Genomic DNA, 20,951 nt, shown 5'->3' on the forward strand with positions numbered 1-20,951 from the left:
CCTCTGAGGACCTGCCGTTTGGCCATTGTTGGTGTATGTGACCAGTCAATTCATAGCTCCCTCCCAAGGTTGTCATGATGCAAAACAGAGATGGTGAACTTGGAATTCTCTAAAAGAACAACGGACTCATAACTGGTGTTCAAGACACACTGGGTATTATGCTTTTTTTTACATTGTGGCTCAGATGGTATAGAATCTGCTTGCAATGTGGAGACCCCAGTTCAGTCCCTGGGTCAGGAAAGATTCCCCTGGAGAAGGGTATGGCAGCCCACTCCAGTATTCTTGCCTGGAGAATCCCATGGACAGAGGAGCCTGGCGGGCTACAGTCCACAGGGTCACAAAGAGTTGGACATGACCGAGCGACTAATACACACATAGTCACATACACACATCATACTCAGATACATATAAGATGGTTCAATCCTAGAATGAGGCAGTACTTGAGTGATGCTCAGAGAAGGGCAAAGTATCCATCAAATGCTGTCAGCAGAGACTTATATGTTGGAAACAAGAATTCAGATCTTTTGGTAGATCTTGTGTTTAGATTTCAAAGGGGCTCTTGACTCAGAAAAGGTAAAAACACATTTAGTTCTTGCCTGTTACTTAGAAATATTGTATCTGGAGGCCTAAAACCAGCTCCAGCTTACGAGGAGCAAGCTCAACCCCCTCCGACCATGCAAATTCAGACTCAGACAGCAGCCGGAACAGGCCAAGCCTCAGAGGCCTCCAGGGAGACCCTCACTGAGAGATGTGACTGCTTAACTGAGACATCAACAGAGATCAGAAGGATTCAAACATGGCACATGGCCAAGAGCAGAGGGAATGGCAGGTGCAAAGGACCTGGGGCATGATACCAGCACATCTGAGACAAGGAGGAAAAGCCAAACCATGACACACACTGAGCACTCCTCACTGCAGCTGGGTCCCAGACCAAGGCAGAGAAGGCTTCACGGAGGGGGTGACTTGAGTGTTGAAAGATGCATAGTAATGTTTCAGAAGGAAAAGCATTTCAAGAGAGGAGCAGAGAATTCAAAAATACAGACACCCAGGAGAGGGTGGGTGTCATATAGAATTTCAAATATAGGAGAAATTTTAAGTGGTGAATAAAATACGGCTGGAGAGCTCACAGAAGGGATTGCACCTCATCTTCCTTTATGGAATTCAAGGGAGTCAGCCACGCAGGCGACCTGCAGGTGCCAGGAAGAAAAGCACCCTTCTGTGGCAGAACAAGCCTCATTCTTCTGTGATTATTCACAGGCCCTTGGTTTCTTCATGGCAAAGACCGATGTCTTTGGGAAAGATGTCTCTGAGATCATGTCTGGTCATAGCTTCGTGGAGGCACCGGAGCTGTTTGCTGAGTGAATAAATAAACATATGAACAAGGATATAAAGGCTCTACCTGGGAATCTCGTTTTCTGTCACTAGATGTCAAAGCAAAACAAAAACACAAAAAATCTCCCCCAAACCCCAAGACAACAACTTTGGTTTAATGATAAAACATGAGTTGTCCGGCCTTCCTTGGAAGAAGAAAATGTGCACTCTCCCGTCTGTATTTGCATCAAGATGCCCAGAGGGCTAGGCACTCTCTACCCTGATTGGGGTCTTATTCCCAGGGAATCTTCCAACTCTGATCACACCAGCAGCTGCTTGCCTTACAGGGAATGTGGGGAATCGCCTCAGCTTTCTCTCTTAAGATGCACTGATCCTGTTCACTTCCTTCTGCTTCTCTCGTCACAAACTGGGCTTGCCTCTCTCTCAACTCATCTCTGAGCCAGAAGTCCCGTTAGTTCAAGTTCACAACTCTGCTGAAACATGCAGGTCTCGGCTGCTACCTCACAGATAGCGTGTTAGTCGCTCAGTTGTGTCCGACTCTTTGCAACCCCACAGACTGTGGCCCTCCAGGCTCCACTGTCCATGGAGTTCTCCAGGCAAGAATACTGGAGTGGGTTGCCATTTCCTTCTCCAGGGGGTCTTCCTGACCCAGGGCTCCTGCATAGAGGTGACGGTGTGGCCCCAGCACCACTCCTTAAGGATGAACAGGCTAGATTTGTACAGAAAAGCTTGGGGACCATCAGATGTGGGCATTTCGCTTCCATGTGAAACCAGATTCTTTCTTGGGCACCTCCAACATGCTATCTACTGCCACGAGCACCCAAGAGTTGACATCCCAACTGTGCCCAGGAGATGAACAAACAATTGTCAGTAGAAACAGGTGATCATGCCATTTCCTGTTAGGAATCTCTGACATTCTCCTTCAGAGCTACCCAGTACCGGACATGAAAAGCCAATCGGAGAATAAGGCTTTCTTCGTGGGTTCCAAACAATTCCCATCAGGGCAAACTATTCTAAGGCCAGAGCAATCCAGCAATCTCACTCCTGGGCATATATCTGGAGAAAACCATAATCCAAAAAGATACACGTACTCCAGTGTTCACTGCAGCACTATTTACAATAGCCAAGACACATAAATGTTCATCGACAGAGGAATAGATATAGAAGATGTGATACATATATACAATGGAATATTATTCAGCTATAAAAAAGAACAAATTAATGCCATTTGCAGCAACATGGATGGACCTAGAGATTATCATACTAAGACAGAGAAAAACAAATATATGGCATCACATATATGGAATCTAATAAAAATAGTATAATGAACTTATTTACAAAACAGAAATCAACTCACAGATCTTGAAATCAGACTTATGGTTATCAAAGGGGAAATGTGGCGTGGGGAGTGATAAATTAGGAAATTGGTATTGATGTGTACACTTCTTGTTGTTATTCAGTCGCTCAGTCATGTCTGACTCTTTGCAACCCCATGGACTGCAGCACGCCAGGCCTCCCTGTCCCTCACCATCTCCTGGAGTTTGCCTAAGTTCATGTTCATTGCATCAGTGATGCCATCCAGCCATCTCATCCTCTGATGCCCTCTTCTCCTTCTGCCCTCAATCTTTCCCAGCATCAGGGACTTTTCCAATGAGTTCTCTGTTCACATCATATGACCAAAATGCTGGAGCTTCAGCTTTAGCATCAGTCCTTCCAGTAAATACTCAGGGCTGGTCTCCCTTAAGATTGACCGCTTTGATCTCCTTGCTGTCCAAGGGATGTGCAGGTGTCTTCTCCAGCACCACAGTTCAAAGACATCAATTCTTTGGCTTTCTGCCTTCTTTACGGACATACACACTACTATCTGCAAAATAGATAAACTAATAAAGACCTACTTTAGAGTACAGAGATCTCTACTCAATATTCTGTAATAACCTTTATGGGAAAAGAATCAGAAGACTATATATATATATATATATGTAAAACTGATTCATGATGTTGTACACCTAAGACTAATACAAAATTGTAAATCAACTATATGCCAATAAATTTTTTTTAAATAACAACAATAATAATGCCACAGTCATCAGGATACTTTCTATGTGTCCTCAGTGACCAAAAATCATCTCTTTCACCCTCATGTCCACAGCTTGCCCAGAAGTCAGCAAACTCAGCAAATCTCTGTCAAGTGACCACACTGTCTCCAGCATTCTCATAGCAACAGGAGAGGCGCCAAGGCAGACAGATGGGCATGACCCTACCTTCATGGAGAGGGTAGTCAAGTGGGGAGACAGAGAGAAAAAAATAACTACCTTTGTGCGTATTCCATGAGGCTCCATTGAGTTGTTCCTCCCTTAGTTCAGCCAGCAGTTACTCACTGAGCACCTCCTATATTTAGGGAGTCTGCACATTCTGGTGTGTGTGTCAAAAGAGAACCCCTTCTTGGTACAGGTGACCTTGGTCAATAGGACACCATCTCACTGGGACTGACCAGTGTGGAGTCCGGGAGGGATTCACTAGTGAGTACTAGCCCTGTTCTGACACTGCCTCAAGAGGGTCCCTACATCGCTGACGTGTCAGTTTCTCAACTGGAAACTGCAGGGCGGGCCACTCAAGCCCTGGGGCTCTTGTGAAGGTCACAGGAGATAAGTCCCAGCATGATTCCATGTGCCCCAAAGATGTGATAAAGGGAGGACAGTTTGACCTAATGGCATAGCAGCTTGGTCACTTTGAGCAGACCTTGGGTCAGGGTACCAGTCAAGATGCTTCGCCTGGAACTTCCCTGGTTTTAGCATTGAAAGTGCTGAATCTTGGGACTCTGTTCTGCGTAAGCCAGGACCGTTGATCCCTAGCTATTGTCATCTGAGGTCACTGGATGGACCTTGGAGGATCTCTCTCTCCTTCCTTTGGGCTTCTATGTCACTGACTTCAGCCTGGCTGTGCTGGACCAGCATGAGAAACGGGAGCATTTCATCAAATGCTGATTCAGGCATAGAATTCCACAGATGGGGTGGGTGGTCCTGGGTTGTGTGTTGAGAATTGCTATTCCTGCTTCACATTTTCATTTAGAGTTTATCCTTTAAGACACGCCAGGCTGCCGTCTTGGAGAACCTCATCTGCAGCAGCTATTTTCACGGTTAATCTTTACTCCAACAACCCCGTTCCTTGCCTCGTCACATAGAGGAGAAGGGTAGAGAGGAGTCAGTGTTAGTCTTGGTGTTAGTTGCTCTGTCGTGTAGCCCGCGAGGCTCCTCTGTCCATGGGCTTTCCCAGGCAAGAATACTGGAGTGAGTTGCCATTTCCTCCTCCAGGGGATCGTCCTGACCCAGGAGTCGAACTGTGTCTCTTGCATCTCCTGCTTGGCAGGCAGATTCTTTACCACTGTGCCACCTGGGAAGCCCTTTGAAGAGGTCTTAAACCCTGGAGCTGGTTTTGAACCACAGTGGAGAGAAGTAGCAGGATGAGAGCCTTAGGAGTTATCTTCATTGCAGACTGATGAACACCCTGCAGCTTTGGGGCTCCCTCCAGCCAGGGATGCCCTCTCCTCTTCACTAGCTTCAGCCTCCTCTGCCCCTTCAGGGCTGCCAGGATATCAGCTCCCCACAGTTACTGGTGCCTGGGGCTGTCACCAGCTCATGTTAATCTCTGAACTCTGCCCACTTTAGATAAGCAGTCCCTTCACTGACCTCTCCCAGGTAACCCCCAGACCTGCCATTGTTTCCAGGAGGTCCCTCAGGACCCCGGTGAAGGGGGCTGTGATGAAGCAGTGAGAAAGGTAAATGTAAGGGCAAGAGGGACTTCCCTGGCTGTGCAATAGTTAAGACTCCGAGTTTCCAAAGCAGAGGACATGGGTTCAATCCCAGGTCGGGGAACTAAGATCCCACACGCCATGTGTCGCTGCCAAAAAAATCAAGTCATCTTTTTAAAAAAGTAAAGGCAAGAGGGTTAGAAAAGAAATAGCATAAAATGTTCATCTTTGTAGGAATGCGCTGGTGGTTATGTCTCACCTTCTCGATGACTTGCTCTGCAATCTTTGTTTACAGGAAGAGTCCCAATAACTTGATCTTTATGCACATGACATAATGTTACAGAAAGTATGCTGAATACAAAATGCACACCCATGGTGTCCTGCCCTGTGCTTTTATATGTGATGAGCTGATGCACAACAGCTCATCACATATAAAAAACCGAAATAAAATATACCAGTGTACGATGGGTCTTTGCAGAGAGCCTTTTTCCCTTCTTTCCACTTTCCAATGTATTTTAAACTTCCAAACCTGAGTATCTATGAATTTTAGAAATGAAAAGTGTTAGTCGCTCAGTCTCATCTAATTCTGCTACCCCACAGACTGTAGCCTACCAGGCTCCTCTGTCCACGGGATTTCCCAGGCAGGAATACTGGAGTGGGTAACCATTCCCTTCTCTAGGGGATCTTCCAGACCCAGAGACTAAACCCAGATATCTTGCATTGCAGGCCAATTCTTTATCGTCTGAGCCTCGAGGGAATCCATAGAAATAGAAATGAAAAGCAAATTAAATATTTGCAAGAAAAGATTCTCATACGGAGGGCTTTTTTAATGCCAATGAAACTAAACATAATAGCATTTAGTAACATCTGCAAAGATGATCTGACCTAATTTGATTATTTTTGCATATAAGGAAAGGGAGGCTCATTGAAAGGGAGAGGTGAGATTGGCCTCCTCCACATGGCCACCACGTGAAACAGATAAAGGCGAAATTGTCTTAGAAGCAAGGTCTCTAGACTCCATGAGACTTGTTTAACCCAAGCATGGCAAGGTTGTTAATATTCTCATAATTCTTGCTTTTTCACTCCTTATCCCTCAGTTGTCGCTCTCTTTCCTAGAACCTTATTAAACAGCTTCCCCTTTGTTTGAGGGTACTTAGAAGCAGTGATTGCCCATTTTCCACTTTTCATTCTCTAAGCATTTTCACATTCAACTTACTTAAGGAGTTCTTCTCCTTTCACTGAATAGCTGCCATGTGCTGTCACACCAGACTCTGCATCCTCAGACTGGCATGGCTCAGAGTTGAACTTGGACAGCTCGGGTTGGGACTGTGCAGTTTCTGCTGCCCCAGGAGGGGATGTGGTGAAGACGAACAGAAGTTGATGCAGGGGTAACCTCCCAAGGTCAAAGAGACATTGTGAAACAAAAAGAAGCTGGAGTCTGCCAGCTGACATGCCTCCAGTCACGTGGTTGAGAGGGACCGGTGGGGTAAAGAGGCTGGGAATAGACAGAGTGACAGAGATGAGTCAGATCATGGGAGAGGAGGGCAGAGGGCAGACGACGCCCACACGGTGACAAATCCTGACTTTTCAGGTGGAAAATGTCAGCCTCATTTGAGAGCTCACCTCCCCACATAAAAGCTGCCCAGGGAATTTGCAGTATTAACGTGGATGTAATAATGTGCTGTTGGCATGGCAAGGATCTTGCAATTGGAAAAGAGAATCATTCTGGCTCCACCTGGAGTCACACGTTGGCTCCAAATGCACAAACTTTATTGGCTAAAGTTGCTGAGTTTAGTTTCTTCATTGGTAAAGTGGAGATGAGGTGCAAAATCAGATCATTTCTCTGCCGGAGCACATAGGGGATCAGAGCTTTGTCCCCAGACTCAGAAACCTGGGTTCAAATCTTGATCCCTCACTTGAACTTGAGCCAGTGATCTTGCTTCTTCTACCTCAGCTTTCTCATCTGTAAAATGGCAACAACCATAGTACCAATCTGCTAGAGCTGGAGAGAATACTCAGTAATACAAGCCCTGGAGTGATGCTTATCAAGTGGTAAAAACTACACCAGTGTTTCTTACCATCATTATTATTCTCAGTGCTTATACTTATGGTAAAAAAAAAAAAATGCAATGGAAATCTTTATATTTGGCAGGCAGGAAGCAAAAATTGAGGGAATTAAACTCTGTACTGGCATGTGATTCATATTTGGATTTAATAATTTCTTTGAAATAAAAACATGTTTTGCGAGTTGCATGATCACAATAGGAGGGAATGGACCAGCTTACCTGTGAGCATAAATCTTTGACTTTTGTCATTCCCATATCCAGGCCCCACATCTACTCATAGATGTTAAGCTCACCACCAGAAATAAACATGTTTTGCATCCAGAATAGCCATTTGTGAGCTTCTCTCATTGGACACATGTCGGTGATAATGACGATGAGGAGGAGAGGAGGATACTGATAATAAAAAACACATCTTGCTAAGAATTTGGAGATCTGGGTGTATAAATCATATTTGTTTTCCTGAGACTTTTTCTAAAGTGAATCCCTAGCCTTTCTCTTGTCTTCTGCAGCAGCCCCCTTGTTCCCTGGCTGACTCCTACTAGCCTTTCTTTGCTTCCCTTGACCAACCTAACTCCACCACATTGGAGTCTACCTCTTTCCCTGTCTGTATCTTTCACTAAACTCTGAGCTCTTCCAAGGGAAAGGATTGCACCTTATTCATCTCTCTGCCCCGCCCCCCCCCCCCAGGTGGCACAGTACATATAAGATAGATGGGTAGACAATAGTCAGATGGATAATTGAGGGAAAAAATTGATCGTCGAGAATCCATGGAACTCCTGAGCCAGAAAAAGGTGCATTAAGCCACCAGTGGGTTTAAGCAGACATGCAGAGACTGAGACAAGAGGTCAACAGCCAAAGAAGTTAAAAAAATGAAGGAATCAAGTAACTGAAGACAGGTAGTCTCAGTCAGGTGGCACTAGTGGTAAAGAATCCTGCCTGTCAACGCAGGAGATGTAAGAGATGTGGGTTTAGTCCCCAGGTAGGGAAGATCCCCTGGAGGAGGGCATGGCAACCCACTCCAGTATTCTTGCCTGGAGAATCCCATGGACAGAGGAGCCTGGTGGGCTGCAGTCCTTGGGGTCATAGAGAGTCCAACATGACTTAGCACAGCACATACAGGCTCAGTTTTGGTTTACTACTCTGAGAAAGTAACGGTGCTTTCCTCTCTGTGGGTACAGTGTGATTTGCTGAAGTTTAGATTCTTAAAGGAGCCAAACATGGATCACACATAAAAATAAATGATAACACAGGTTAAAAAAAAATACTTTTATATGTACTCTCTGCTGGAATTTGTAGAGACTTGCTTTCTAGTGCCTAATATTTGATCAATCCTAGGAGATATTTTGTGTGCACTTGAGAATAATGTGTGTGCTGCTGTTGGATGGAAGGTTTCGTATATGCTTATTAAATCCATTTGCTCTGTTCTTCAGTCCTGAATATTCATTGGAGGGACTGATGCTGAAGCTGAAGCTCCAATACTTTGGCCACCTGATGGAAAGAACTGACTCATTTGAAAAGACCCTGATGCTGGGAAAGATTGAAGGCAGGAGGAAATGGGGATGACAGAGGATGAGATGGTTGGATGGCATCACCGACTCAATGACATGAGTTTGAGCAAGATCTGGGAGTTGGTGATGAACAGGGAAGCCTGGGATGGTGCAGTTCATGGAGCTGCAAAAAGTCAGACACGACTGAATGACTGAACTGAACTGAACTTTTTAGAAAAAGGTATTAGGAAACTCAAGTCAGAAGGAAAAATAAACAAAGAATGCCTAAAATTCACTCAGAATCCAAGATTCCACAACTTGTCCAGATGGATAGTGACCTTACCTAGAGCTTTGGCTATGTGAATTATGCTATATACACACTTTCTGCAACATAACACATGCCCACAGTGGATGTACAAAAATGCATATGTCATGGAGTCAAAACCCCACTGCTATGTTCATTTTAATATCTGTATAACTTCCCATGTATAGCATCATGCTTCCCAAATTGCCCATTCTCAGCCCTGAATGCAAATGTCATATTTTAAATCAATTCTTTTCTCTGTTAATTTAAAGACTCCAACATATGCCCAGACAACATAGCAATTTCAACAAAACAGCGGTCGGCAAGAGCCAAGATTTATGCTCTGTTTATATCACATTGAGATACAATACCAGAAAGGAAAAAAAGAGGAAGACAAATCCATGAAATTTTAAGAAATCACTTTGTCATCAAATAATACACGATAACGTAAAGTCGGGCCAATATCGCAGGTTTAGGCTTGTACTTCTCCACTAAGTTCACCCTGGCACACCGTGGCAGTGGTACCCACCCCCACCAGCTTCTCCTGTTCTTCTCTCCATGGTGTCGTTTGTCCACTGATTGCTTATAAAACTTTATGGAGCACCCCCTGAGTGTGTCAGACTCTGTGCTGGGTGCTTGAGATTTTTAAGTGAATGACAGTCATCCATCACAGGGTGCAGAGTCTAGCATGGCACTCAAGACAAGCAGATTCTAGCTGTGATGCCATCATGCTTAGAATGGGATGGGCTATTAATAATGGCCTAAATAACCCACTCGGCATACACTGCTTGGAGCCTCATGAGCATTTGTTGCATTAACTCTATTCGTCTAAGACTGAAAATGAATGCAAATGATAAGATCCCAAATTACAGTGGCCTAAACAGATATAGAGCAGTGTTAGGGAGTCCAAGACCAGTACAGTACTCCATGGAGTCAGGAACCTTATTATAAGGGCACCCAAGGCTGCATGAGATGATGGAAAGCGTGGTCTTAATTTAAGGTGTCCTTGTGCCTGCAAGAATTCTGCAAATATGCAAGATACAGTTCTCTTCCCCTCTTCATCATGGACTAGTTGGACAGAGTATACCCCACTTTGAAACTTCCTTTGCTCATCTTTAAAATAACAGGTCAAACTATGGTTTCAAGGGACCCTCCCAGCTCCCAATAAATACAAAGTGAAAGACTATATGAAACAGAAATAAATGAATATAGAAATCAGCTCGGTGCTCTATGATGATCTTGAGGAGTGGGATGGGGGATTGAGTGACAGGGAGGCTTAAGAGAGAGGGGATACATGTATACATATAGCTGATTCACTCTGTTGTACAGCAAAAACTAACCCAACATTGTAAAGCAATTATACTCCAATTAAAAAAAGAAAAGGAATATTGTCTTTTGATTTTAGGAAGTTTACTAAATGAGCACCACATTACAGCTTGTTAAAATCACAGAACACCCATCCACACCTGTGCATATTGCTTCTTGTACATTTGAATAAAAATTCCCCTGACCCAACCATCTTTGCAGCATTTTGACTGAAAGTTACCTGGCTCCTTCATTTTCCATACCGACTTATCATCCGATGTGACAGAAGCATTTTTGTGCCTCTCTGTGTCTTTCTTGAATTTTAAAACTATTTCCATCAAAAGTTGGCATTGCCTTTCTTCAGTGAAGCCCAGCCAAACCAGAGAATAACATAATCAGCAGGTTTCAGAGGAAATTAAAGTCGGATCACCGCTTCCTGCACCCCCATCCAGATGCAATGAGATCTGCTTTATCAATGCTTCTGTGTTTAATGTACAGACTTGTTACATTAAGCCAGCTTGGGCAAGGGAAGGATTTACTGATTAGTTCCTGGTTGGGTCCGTAATTGGCAATAGCAATGACTAGCCAAATTAAAAAAAAAAAAAAAAAAAACCTTACAGGTAATTCGTTGCAAGCTTGACAAAGATATGGGTCCCATCACATAAGAATCATAGTTTAACTTAATCAGCGATGACTTCATCTAGAGTTTTTATTTATAGCTAATGCAAACGTTAAAAAAAAAAGTACAGCCATTAATTATTAGTAGATTTTTTTAAGCCGAAAGTACGAGTTGAATAAACGTACTTTAAGACACTTAAAGCTGAGGCATTCTTTATAAAATGACTAGCTAAAGAGTCCCTTGGGCTGCCTTTTAACTGCTTTCAAAGCTCTAATAGCACTTTTTCCACCAAAGACACACCCCTTGAATCCTCCGAGAGATACAATAGCATAATTGTTCTTTTAGGTTTCAAGGCCCTGACATATCTGTCACGGAAAGAATAGTGAATAATAATACCAGAACTATTTTATGCAAATTCCACTTAGAGGTTTCAAGATTTCCCTGAGACGGATCTTGCCCCCTTGTTGACACCAGCATTGTCACATTAGCTTTACATAAGAGAGTGGTGAGAGCTTTCCTTTTGTTAAATAATTCTCATTTTTTTAAAATCTTTAGATAAAGTTAAAAAACAAATATAAAAACAATGAGATGGAAACATCAATTTAGAGATGTATCAAATGGGAAAAACAGTATTCCCTGGAAGAATTTCTGCCTCCTGGAGCTAATCACTTGGCCAATGGAATCTTCCTCTAACTTACGCTGTGACGGCATCAAATGGATGTTGATGAAGATGTGATATTTACAATGCACATGTGACACCTCCCAGCCCAGAGGCCATAAGAATGCATTTTCTGAAGACCCTTAGTTCTGAATTCACAGCTCCTCCAGATGGAAGAAGCTTACAAATGCCCCTGTCTTTAGAGCAGATGGTTAAATATGGTTAAGCCAAAAAGCAAAGCATTAATCTCAGGCGGTGTCAATACGATCAAAAATTTTTAAAAGTAGCATTAGTGCTAAAAGGCACATGAAGTTCATCTGGTCCTCCAGTAATTCAGACAGTCTCTGTTAGAATATAAAAAAATACATCACAAGTTAGATTCTTTTCCTCTGGAAAAAAAGGACAAAATGAAATAAAAACAGCCATTTCTGTAGAAAAGAGTCCAAATTATTAGCCACATTGCTGCCCTTGAAGAGAGAAACAATCCTGACCTATCCATCTATTTATCTCTTTGCTGACTTAAAAAAAAAAAATGCACAACATGAAAATAGCAAGTTAAGTTTTATTTGGGGCCAACATTGCTTCCCTTGAAGAGAGAAACCATTCTGACCTAGGCATCTATTCATCTCTTTGCTGACTTAAAAAAAAATGCATAACATGAAAATCGCAAGTTAAGTTTTATTTGGGGCTAAATGAGGACTATAGCCTGGGAGTTAACATTTCAGATAACTCTGAAAACCACTCAGAGAGGTAGAGGGGAATGTCAGTGTATATGTGCTTTTGTTAAAGGAAGAGTAAATGAAGCCAAGCATATTTTTTGCAGATTTCTTTTTTGTTTTTTAAATTATGAAAATATGATAACGCATTTACAGGAGACTTGGAAAATACAGAGCAAAGTTACATATAGTTCCACTATACAATTATTTTTTAAATAGATAAATTAAGATTTTTAGTTTGAGTTTCAATATCAAACTCTCAAAAATTAGTAGAATGAATACACAGAAATGTAGAAGGATATAGTAGACCTGAAAAGCACCATAAACCAATTCACATTATTAAGATTTACACAGTTTTCATACAACAGTAGAATGCAAATTCTGTTCAAGTTCCCATAAACTGTAAACCTGGAGACACTGGAAATATCCAGGGACATAAAAAAAGGTGCAAAAATTTCATGGTCTAAAGGTATTGAAATCAGACAGAGTCTGTTCTCTTATCACTGTGAATTATGTTAGGAATCAGTATCAAAAGATATTTGAAAGTAACCCACATATTTTCAAGTGCAACGTGACATTTTTTGCAGAAGGTTTCTGCTAGTCATGAGGAGCAGTCATCACCATAAAGGATTTTAGCACTTTTCTAGATATGAGGAGATACAAGAATTGGGCTCATAAAATCAGCTCCTGAAAATATCTAACTATCTGAAGACCTGTCCTCCCAGTTTTTCCCAGAGCACAGAGTGCCTCATTTCTGCTCTCCACCCTGAACTCCTTTCAGGGGGTGTTGAGGGTCAGCAGCTGCAGCAACACCTGACTTAATCCTTGTAGATTATAAAGGTAGATGGCAAGGGTCAATGAGGTCCCAACTTGTAGTCAACATCTTCATGAATTCATTCATTCATTGATTCCTTCATTCACTACATCTTTACTGGCCATGCTCTATGTCCTAGATCCAGAACTGGGTTCTGTAAATTCAGACATACATTGGACATATCTCCTGCCCCCTAGGACTCATAATCTGAGCCTCGGATTTTTTTCATCTGAAAAATGGGCAAAACCTTATGGGTCTTTTGGGAAGATTAGAAGGAGCAGAGAGAGATGGATGAATGACAGAGAGATGGATAAATGAATAGAGGAAAAATAATAGAAGACGTTAAATACCTAGAATATCATTGCATAGAACAGGTTCTTAATTTCCTTTGAGTAAACGGATGCCAGCCTTCTGTACTGCCCTGTGAATCATGCTCTTGCCTGTATTTAACAAGTGAAAAAACTGAGGCTCACAGAGCATGATTGAATTATGCAAGGACTCCACCCCTCATCCCAGCTCTCAGGGCAGTGATAATTTAGTGGGGACCTCTATCCTGATGAGCTACCCTTTCTGGATGACCAAGGGCTCCTCCTAATCTTTCCAAAAGACCCATAAGGTTTTGCCCATTTTACAGATGAAAAAAACTGAGGCTAAGAGAGGTAACTTACTGGAGTCACACAGCTATGAAGCCCTGGACTGGACTTAAAGGTAGGCTGGACACCTACAGAACAGGGGTCCCAAGCCCTCAACTCTGGCACATTCTCTCTATAAAGAAAAATGGTGAGCAGGGCATTGGCTTCTTGAAAACATGTCTTGGGTTCAGCCCCTGGGTCTGGAAAATCCCCTGGAGAAGGGAATGGTTTCTCACTCCAGTATTCTTGCCTGGAAAATTCCATGGACAGAGGAGCCTGGTGGGCTACAGTCCATAGAGTTGCAAAGAGTCGGGCATGACTGAGTGACTAATACTTTTGCTTTTCACATGTTCACCTGGAACTTCAAAATGTTGCAATAAGAGTGCTTTCAGATGTAATTAAGGTAAAAATTTTGAGATGGGAACATCCCAGTACAGTGAGCCCTAATTTCAAAGATGGATATCCTCATAAAAGATAGAAAAGGAGACATACAGTTACCCAGGGAGGCCATGTGACGATGGAGGCAAAGACTGGAGTCATACAGTCCTGAGCCAAAGAATGTCTTGAGCCTTCAAAACCTGGAAGAAGCTGGGAAGGATTCTTCACTGCGAGCATGGCCTTTTGACACCCAGATATTCTAAACTGAACTGGCCTTTGTGACTCTCCTGTGGTCAGTGGCAGAAGTCAGATGTGATCATGTGTGTCTTTCAGCACTAGATCAAAAAAGAAACCCATAACTTTCACTTTGTTTTCTTGGACATTCAGGCTTGGAGTCCAGAGCAACCATGTAAGAAGTCTACTGTCCTAGGCAGCCATACTGCAAGGAAGCCCAGGTCACATGAAGAGGCTGCAAGTATATACTCACACTGACAGCCAGGCACTGAGAGTGAAGATGCTCCCGGGTCACTCCAGCTCCTAGCTCTTGAGTCATATCTAATGTTCACATCTCCCTTTCTGAAGTCCCAGAGATCATGAGTCAAGGCAATATTGCCCTGCTGTAATTTTACCAAATTCCTATGGTAAAGACTTTGTGAGAGGACTTCCCAGGTGGTCTAGTTGTCAAGACTCTACCTGCCAATGCAAGACACACAGATTCAATCCTTGGTCTGGGAAGATTCCACATTCTACAGAGTAGCTAAGCCTACGCACAACAACTACTGAAGCCTGAGCACCCTAGAGCCCATGCTCCACAACAAGAGAAGCCACTACAATAGAAGTGTGCACACCACAACTAGAGAAAGCGCCTGCTTGCTGCTGCTGCTGTTGCTAAGTCACTTCAGTCGTGTCCGACTTTGTGTGACCCCATAGACGGCAGCCCACCAGGCTTCCCCATCCCTGGGATTCTCCAGGCAAGAATACTGAAGTGCGTTGCCATTGCCTCCTCTGCCCCTGCTTGCTGCAACTAGAGAAAGCCCAGGCAACAAAAAAAGACCCAGGGCAGTCAAAAATAATAACAAAGAATGCTTAAAAAAAAAAAAGGGTTGTACCAATAATATACCTTAAAAAAGAAAGAATTTGTGAGTATAATAAAAATGGCTATTGAGAACTGCTACGTGTCGGGTAGTAACTTCTTTGTAGCAACAGTCACTGGAACAGTGGCAGCAGTGGCTGAGCTGAGGTGTAGGTCTGTCTAGGACGGAGAGGGTAGAGGGTCGACCCCTCCCTGACTCCTCTTGGAAAGTTCCCTGCTCACCCTCACCCTACACTTTGCTAAGCTGAATCTCAAGGGCAAGGTGGTAGTGTTAGGTAGTTAGAATAAGAAAAAGGAGTCTAGAAGGGCGGTGGCTAAAAGACAAAGGAGAGAAAAGCCAGCGAAAATAGAACAAAGAAAGGTCTGAGGACAGGAGTGAGAACCTCAGGTAAAACAAACAGCCCTCCTGGCTAGCCCAGTTTACACAGGAAGTCTCAGGGGAAGGAGCAAAAACATAAAAAGAGGAGCCAAAAGTGGGCCAGGGACTCTGCTCTTCCCATCTTTTGGGTCAGCCTGCCCTCACGTCTCTATTTTCCTTTGCTTTCTTAAATAAAACTGAGCTGTAACACAGAGCTGTAACACTGGTCTATCCGAGGAAATTACAGGGGCTGTAACGCTGGTCCGTCCATCGCTTCAAATTTTTGTTGCGAGGAGACAGAACTGAGGAAGTTACAAACGCCCCCAACAGTAGGAATTTGGTCTGACTCCACGAAAATGAAGAAAAGGACAAGGACATGAAGCACGCAGTGCCCTGGAGGGCGGCGAGGGATCGTCCTAACCGAGGGATCAGTCTACATGGCAGGTAGATTCTTTACCATCTGAGCCACCTGGGAAGCCTGAATTTAGTGCAAGGAATGGCAATTTTGGTCCTAAGAGACCTACAGACTTGCGTCTCACCTATGTGTGTCTACCTCTCCTGGACTGTGTGACCTTGGGTGCGTATCTCCAGCACTCCAAGCTCAGGTCTCCACCTATGTAGGGCAGTAGATGGGTGGGGAGGGGTGGGTTACTTACAGCTGTGAGGATTTAATTGCAGGTCCAGGGCCTGGCCAGCTTTCCACTCCTGGTTATTTCCAGTCTCAAACTTTTGACCTTGGCTCGTAACCTGCAAAAAACCCAAACCTCTGATGTCAAAGGTACACACCAACAGAGGGGAAGATTCCCTCTCCTCCTCACCTGCTTGAGAGGAAACCGCTTCCAAGCCAGGAAGAGGCAGGACCTGCAAACTGCATCAATTTAATGTCTCCCCTGGGGGACCAGGAGGCTTAATGTTTATAAAGTACTTTGAGATCCTGAAAGCAAAGACTTTTATACCAACAGAAGATAATCATGATAATTAAACCACTGTTATTGAATACAGCGAGGCCTTATTGTTCCCTGATCCTGCGGTGAGCAAAACTCCTGGCGGACTCTTTAGCAAGCTGAGGAGATAATTTGCTAAATCATGTACCGCTGCCCTGAACGTCTCGCACACCTACAGCCGGGGGCCAGTTCATCCTCCACCACAATGCTCACAGCAGGCCACCGGCAGAACTGCACACCACGGTTGGGTTGCTCTGACTCTGTGTAGTAGGGCCAGAAGAGACAGAAGTGAGGGGAGATTGCCCTCTGGGAAACTTGGGGCACAGGCTAGGCTCAAATCCCACAGAGAGTAACTCTGTCCTCAGCGATTCTCAAATCTGGAAAACTCAGCCAGCGTTCAGCCCAATGTCCAGATTTTATAAGTGAGAACTCTGAGGTTCAAAGAGCTGAAATGGCTCGATACAAGGTTTCTGCTGGCCCACGGGGGCCTCTGTGGAAATCAGAGACATGCACCCCCTCTTCTATGGGGGCCTGGTTTGGCCAAGAGCCTGGCTTGTCTTCGACAGTCAAGAATCCCGCTGCCTCTCATTTAGGAAAATTCATGGAAGTAAGTACTTAGCAATGTTTATTATTGTTAGTTCATGAGTTATTAGGGGGAAAACTGCGGTCGAACTCCCCCCACCTGCTCAGTCACTCGGTCTTGTCTGACTCTTTTGTGACCCCATGGACTGTAGCCAGCCAGGCTCCTCTGTCCATGGGATTCTCTAGGCAAGAACACTGGAGTGGGTTGCTGTGCCCTTCCCTAAGTGATCTTCCTGACCCAGGGATCGAACTTGGGTCTTCTGCATCTCCCGCATTGCCAGCAGATTTTTTTGCATGCTGAGCCATCAGGGGAGCCCCAACTCCTCTATAGGTTGTTTATTATCTGTCTTCGTTGTTGTTGTTTGCTATTTGGTTGTTAGCTTTTGCTGAATAAATGAATGAAAAAAAAGAATCCTGCTGTATTTTGAAGTCTAGGTTTTATTGTTTTTGTTATTTATTTTATTATTATTTTAAAATCTGTTTTATTTTGTTATGGTTTATTGGTTTAAAATCTAGATTTTATTACTTTATTTTTTATTATTTTAATATCCAGGCTTTATTATTATTTACTTATCTATTAAGGCTTCCTTGGTGGCTCAGACAGTAAAAAAATTCATCTGCAATACAGAAGACCTGGGTTCAAATCCTAGGTCACAAAGATCCCCTGGAGAAGGGAATGGCTACTCGCTCCAGTATTCGTGCCTGGAGAATTCCGTGAACACAGGAGCCTGAGAGCCTACGGGTCCACGGGTTTGCGAAAGAGTCAGACACAACTTAGCGACTGAGCATGCATATTTATTTGTTATTTTTTATAGGCCAACAGATCGGGAAACAATTGTCATTGAAAGATAGCTTCCTATATTCACAGATCTCAAAAGGAGGGTCGGCTCACTCCTTGGTGGATGACACCCCCCACCCTCACCTGCCACCCCTGGAAAGTACCAAAGTCAAGAGGCTGGGGGTGGGGTGGAAAAAGTGACTTTCCATTGTGGTTTCACAGAAGGAAAAGGAGGCAGGGTGAGCAGGTTTAGCATGGGCTATTTGAATAACTCCAGGGCCTGGGAGCTGCCCCTAGTTGGCTGACCTCTGGGCCTGGGGTGATTCGGGCCAGAGAAGAGTAGCCTGGAAGGTGAGAACCACTAAAAAGGGTGCTTGAGGGTGGGGGCTCTGGGGGCTCTGGATTGGTTGGTTGGCACATGAAAGGCCATCTCTCGAAATTAGCCAGCCCATGGAAGGGCAATTTCTTCAGGGTCTCCAGGGCCCCAAGATATCAGAGCATCAGAAATAAAGAAGAAAAAGACATGGTTAATACGTGTTTGTAAGGACCTCAGAAAGCATAGTGTCAAACACCCATTTCATAGATGAGAAATCTGGGGTCAGGTAAGAGAAATAACTTGACTAGGTCTTCCCTTCCAATGGGTGGCAACCAATGTGACCTTCCAGAAATACAGCAGGCTGGGTCTTCTGCTAAATCCCTTCCCTTCATATTGTTTGGAAATAACCTCCGAGCACCCGAACTTAGGGACCGTGGTCCCCGATGTTCTGGCCTCATCACCATCACCTCCTCTATCGTGAATCTCACTTTGTGTTCCAGGACTTCAAAGGGATAGCAAACGCCTTTTTTGCTGTTTCAGTCATTTGCTTCCACCGTTCTCTCTACCTGCCTGGAATCTTCCAACACTTTCCTGCTAGGATCTTCTCTGTATCTTTGAAGATTCAACCCAGAGCTTACTTGTTCTAAGAAGCTTTGGCTAAAGAACACTGGCGGACTTAGTTTCCTGACCTTGGGCTCCTAGACATCTCATGCTTACAACTCCACCGCCTTGCTATTGGCATTTTTGTTTGTGGGTCTCTGCCTGGCACTGAACACAAGCACCAGGCTTCATTCCATCAGTCCTCAGCATCTAGCAAGATATGTAGTCTGTAGCAGCTCTCGAGGATTAAACCCCAAACCCAGCACCATGCATGGGCCTCTGACTCCAGTGCTCCTTCCTACACACTCACACACACACACACACATATACACACAGAGAGTAAAATCTTCCTGCCATTCCCATGAGAGCAGAAAGGATTATATACTGAGCAACATTTCTTACATGCTGTATAGTTGAGACTCATATGACAGCTGCGATTACTTTTGCCCGATTTTATATTTTGCTCCTTTGTCAGAGTCAGCTGGATTTTCCAAGGGAAAGAGGATCTGCATTTCCAAGTCATCAGCTCTAAATCGGGCTCCCGTCACCTCCTTTTTACCTGCCTGTGTACAACCAGGAATGGCTTGCCTGCGTGCGATTCTTTTCCTGCTGGTTTAGAATCTGCAAATAGATACCTTCTTCCAAAACATACCTCTCCACAAAGCCAACCCACTGAATCAAGCTCATTATCTTAAGACACCTCTATGGCCAAAGGTTATGCTTTTCAGAGCTATATTAATCTCTTTGTCTAAACAGCATAGGCTTAATTGGTTTAGATCAGAGTTGTACTGTTTTGAGTTAAAGGGTGTGATTAATGTGAGCTAAAGATGGTTGGACGGGTGCAGACTAATTCACTAGCATACACAAACCTATTATCATCAGAACCGTGAGAGCTTGGGGAAAACTGCCCCAGTGAGCAAAGGTTTTTTTTTCCCCCTCAAGAAAAACAGAAAAACCTGAGAAGGCAGTGGAGACCCCCAGAGCAAGGAGGGTGGCAAGCCCTCTTCCCCAGCCTCTTTGGATGATGAAGTGGCTGGCTGCCACGTGCACAATAGTATAAAGTGTATCAGATTCAACAAGAAGTTGGATTCATTGGGTGCCCCCAGGCAGGAGAGGAAGTTGTTGTTCAGTCTCCCAGTCGTGTCCGGCTCTTTGTGACCCCATGGACTGTAGCACACCAGGCCTCTCTGTCCCTCATCATCTCCCAGGGTTTGCTCAAGCTCATGTCCATTGAGTTGGAGAGGAAGATGTCATCCTAAGTAGAATATTGCCCCCGAGTCTGCTGGCAAGCCCTCTTTCCTCTGCACTGAGCCCCACAGGCTGATGTCCTCGGATTGCCTCAGTGGGCCCCCTGGATTTATCCCCCAGGATGCCACAGTTTGTTTCTAAAGCGAGTCCTACCCTTACAGGTGCTCTGCCTCGGTCCAGGTATCAATGCAGTATCTTTCTTGGCCCCAGACATGCGAATAGCCACTATTTCCCAACCCCAGCTGCTGCATTACACCTAGTTTATTACAAGCTGCTTGGTTCTAAACGTCATTAACTTATTGAACTTTTAAAAACCTTATCTGGTAGGCACTCATTTTACAGAAAGAGGAAACTGAGGAGCAGAGAGGCTGGACAGCTTGCCCTGGGCCAAACACCTGCTAAGAAGTAAGAATCCAGATGCAAACCCAGGCTATGGGTGACCAGCGCACAGCCTCATCCTGGCACCAGGATGAAAAGGGAGGGGACTCCAGGGTCAGAAAACAGCATCCGCGAAGGTCTTGAACTTCAGAGCGACATCAAGAAACCTGAGCAGGACTTCCTGGTGGCTCAGTGGTAAAGAATCTGCCTGCCAGTGCAGGGGGCAGAAGTTCGATCCCTGGCCCAGGAAGATCCCACATGCTGTGGAGCTACCAAGCCCATGAGCCACAGCTGCTGAGCCTGTGGTCCAGAGCCCGTGAGCTGCAACTACTGCAGCCTGTGTGCCCTAGACTCCACAGCAGTGAGAAGTCTGTGCATTCCAACTGGAGAGTAGCCCCCGTTCGCAGCAGCTAGAGAAAAACCCAAGCAGTAATGAAGAACCCATACAGCAAAACACAAACAAACTAATTAAAAAGAAAGAAAGAAAGAGACACCAAGCAGACTAGTGCTTGGAGCAGAAGGGGAAGGTGGGTGGAGAAGGCACAGCTATAAGGCTACATGACCGGCATGAGACAGCATGGAAGTCTTCAAACAC

Source organism: Giraffa tippelskirchi, chromosome 12 (genome assembly GCF_054371585.1).
Source record: "Giraffa tippelskirchi isolate mGirTip1 chromosome 12, T2T-mGirTip1v1.2.pri, whole genome shotgun sequence".
NCBI lineage: Eukaryota > Metazoa > Chordata > Mammalia > Artiodactyla > Giraffidae > Giraffa > Giraffa tippelskirchi.